The sequence below is a fragment of the Oryx dammah genome, unplaced genomic scaffold (genome assembly GCF_014754425.2).
Source record: "Oryx dammah isolate SB20612 unplaced genomic scaffold, SCBI_Odam_1.1 HiC_scaffold_22, whole genome shotgun sequence".
Taxonomy (NCBI): Eukaryota; Metazoa; Chordata; class Mammalia; order Artiodactyla; family Bovidae; genus Oryx; species Oryx dammah.
The window spans coordinates 47873271-47876455 of record NW_024070206.1 but is presented as its reverse complement, the minus strand read 5'-3'; the positions used below and the strand labels follow the sequence as shown (position 1 = coordinate 47876455).

Sequence of the window (3185 nt, the reverse complement as noted above, 5' to 3'; positions counted from 1 at the left end):
CTCCCACTTTCCCCCAGGCTCCAAATGCAACCGAACAGGTTAAGGCAAGTTAGAGAGCAGCGCCTTGCAAGTTTTCTGCTTTTAATTTCTGTTTCATGATGTATTGGCCAGGGCACTATTACATCGCCTTACTAAGCCTTTCGTGGACAGTAAAGTGTGCTGGGCACCCACCTCAGCACACAAAGCTTGCAATTAAGTGATCATTTGTCCTCGCAGGCTTGACAGAAGCAGAAGTCAGAGGAAGGCTGGGAGGAACCCGAATTTATTAAAGTAATAAATAACCTGGAAGCCCCCCACCAAGCCTCTGCCTCCCTGTTCTTATTTATTTTCTTTTTGTGGCTTCTGAGATGGGGAGATTGGGGACTTAATTGCTTGGAAAGAAAGTTGCCTAGGAACTACATAGCACTCACATCCCAGAAACAATAAAAACTGGGAGGCTTTAGGGCTACAGCTTAATAACAGCTCTGCTGATGGCTGGGCTTCTTGGCAAGCACTCACTCATTCTGTGTTTCTAGAAGAACAACACTTATTCCTGCACATAAACGTACTCCGTGAGGCAGGAGTCATCTAGCTGGCCAAAGGGAGGCCTTGTAAGAGGAGGTTCTGATTCACCTTGTCCTTTGTCTCACTTCCTTTTGTTTTATTTTTAATTATGAGAATCTTTTAAAATAATTTTGCAAATATTAAATGTAGAGATTCCTGGATATTATTTTGGACTTAATATTTTTTTCCACCTTTTAAAAAGATGTGTTTGTTTATTACTGACTGCACTGGGTCTTTGTTACTCTGTGTGGACTTTCTCTAAGTCGCAGCGAGCTGGGGCTCTAGTTTTGGTGCACAGGCTTCTCATTGCTGAGACCTCTCGTCGCAGAACATAGTCTCTAGAGCGTGTGGACTTCAGTTTCTGTGGTGCACAAGGAAATGTCACTTTTTTTTCTCACATATTCTGTCTCATTTGGTCCTAAATTTTTAATTATTATCACATAATATATTTACATGGCTCAGCAAATTATCTAGCCAGAATTCATCTTTCTAGAATATTCTTATATGCAAAACACAATATAAAAGCATTAAAAAGCAAAATAGTTTCCTAGACAGTCAAAATAGATGTCCTATATACATATATGTATATACACATTCGCTTTATTTTACACACAATTCTCACAAATGTACTTGTTAAGGCCCCAATCCAGAAAATAACAATCCTTCCTACAGGTTCATTTTTAAAGACAAGGCGATCTTCATTCTACTTCCTTTGCCCAAACTGGCTCATGAATATCACATAACAGAAAATTAGCCATTTTAAAGTGAACAATCCAGTAACATTTAGCATATTAACAGTGTTGCACAACTGCCACCTCTATCAGGTTCCAAAACATTCTTGTCACCCCAAAATAAAACCCCATTCCATTAAGCAACTATTTCTCCTTACCCCAGCTGCTGGTAACCACCAGTCTCTGTTCTTTCTCTATGGATTTATAGATTCTATGTATGTTAGGTAAATGGAGTCATAACATGTGCCCTTTTGTGCCTGACTCTTTTTACTTAGATCACTGTTTATGAGTTTCATCCACACTGTAGTGTGTATCAGTACTTAATCCTTTTTATGGCAGAATAATATTCCATCTTGCAGATATACCAAAGGATTTTTTTTTTTAATCCACTGATGGACATAGGTTGTTTTCAGTTTGTTTTTTTTTTAATATTATCAATAGTGTTACTATGAACGTATTTATTTAAACAACTGTTTTTCAATTCTTTGGTATAAATACCTAGGAGTGGAACTGATGAATCACATGATAATTTTATGTTTTGTTTTGTTTTTTTGTAGAGCTTCGTATTTTTTTATTTTATATTAAAGTATGGTTGCTTTACAATTTTGTGTTAGTTTCAGTCATACAGAAAAGTAATTCAGTTATACATATAGAAACATCTATTCTTTTTCAAATTTTTTCCCATTTAGGTTATTAGAGAATATTGAGCAGAGTTCCCTGTGCTATACAGTAAGTCCTTTCTAGTTATCTGTTTTGAATTTAGTAATGTGTACATCTCAATCCAAAACTCCCAGACCATCCCTCCCCACCAACCCTTTCCCCTAGTAACTGTAAGTTTATTCCATAAGTCTATGAGCATTTCTGCTTTGTAGGCAAGTTCATATGTGTAATTTTTATTAGTCTCTGCATATAAGCAATATCATATGACATTTGTATTTCTCTGTCTGATTTACTTCACTTATTACAATAATCTCCAGATCTGTTCATGTTGCTGCAAACTGCATTATTTCATTCTTTTTAATGGCCGAATACTATTCCATCATGTATATGTACCACATCTTATTTATCCATTCATCTGTCAATGGACATTTAGGTTGCTTCCATGTCTTGGCTATTGTAAATAGCACTGCAGTGAATATCAGGGTATATCTATCCTTCTGAGCCATATTTTTCTCTTGATATATGACCAGGACTGAGATTGCAGGATCATATGGTAGTTCTATTTTTAGTTTTTTAAGGAAACTTCATTACTGTTCTCCATAATGGCTGTACCAATTTACATTCCAATCAACAGTGTATGAGGGTTCCCTACCCTCCACAGCATTTGTTGCTTTTAGACTTTTTGATGATGGTCACTCTGATTGATGTGAGGTGATATCTCATTATAGCTTTGATTTGCATTTCTCTAATACTTAGCGATGTTGAGCACCTTTTACTGTGCCTCTTCACATCTCTATGTCTTCTGTGGAGAAATGTCTATTCAGATCTTTTGCCCATTTTTTGACTGGGTCATTTGTTATTTTGATATTGAGCCACATGAGCTGTTTGTAAGTTTTAGATATTAATCTCTTGTTGGTCACATTGTTTGCAAATATTTTCTCTCATCCTTTGGGTTGTCTTTCTGTTTTCACTATGGTTTTCTTTGTTGCACAAAAGCTTTTGAGTTTAATTAGGTCTCATAATCAGATATTTCTTATGGGCTTCCCTGGTGGCTCAGAGGATAAAGCATCTGCCTGCAATGCAGGAGACCCAGGTTCGATCCCTGGGTTGGGAAGATCCCCTGGAGAAGGAAATGGCAACCCACTCCAGTATTCTTGTCTGGAGAATCCCATGGACAGAGGAGCCTGGCGGGCTACAGTCCACGGGGTCGCAAAGAGTCGGACACGACTGAGCTTTGTAAGTTTTAGATAT

At 37.4% G+C, this 3185-nt stretch overlaps 1 non-coding gene across 1 annotated transcript; it reads left to right on the top strand.

Moving 5' to 3' along the window:
* Positions 1-2976: 2976 nt before the first annotated feature.
* On the top strand, positions 2977-3048 carry TRNAC-GCA. Its single transcript has one exon. It is a non-coding gene; the product is annotated as a tRNA-Cys (tRNA).
* The last annotated feature ends 137 nt before the right edge of the window (positions 3049-3185 follow it).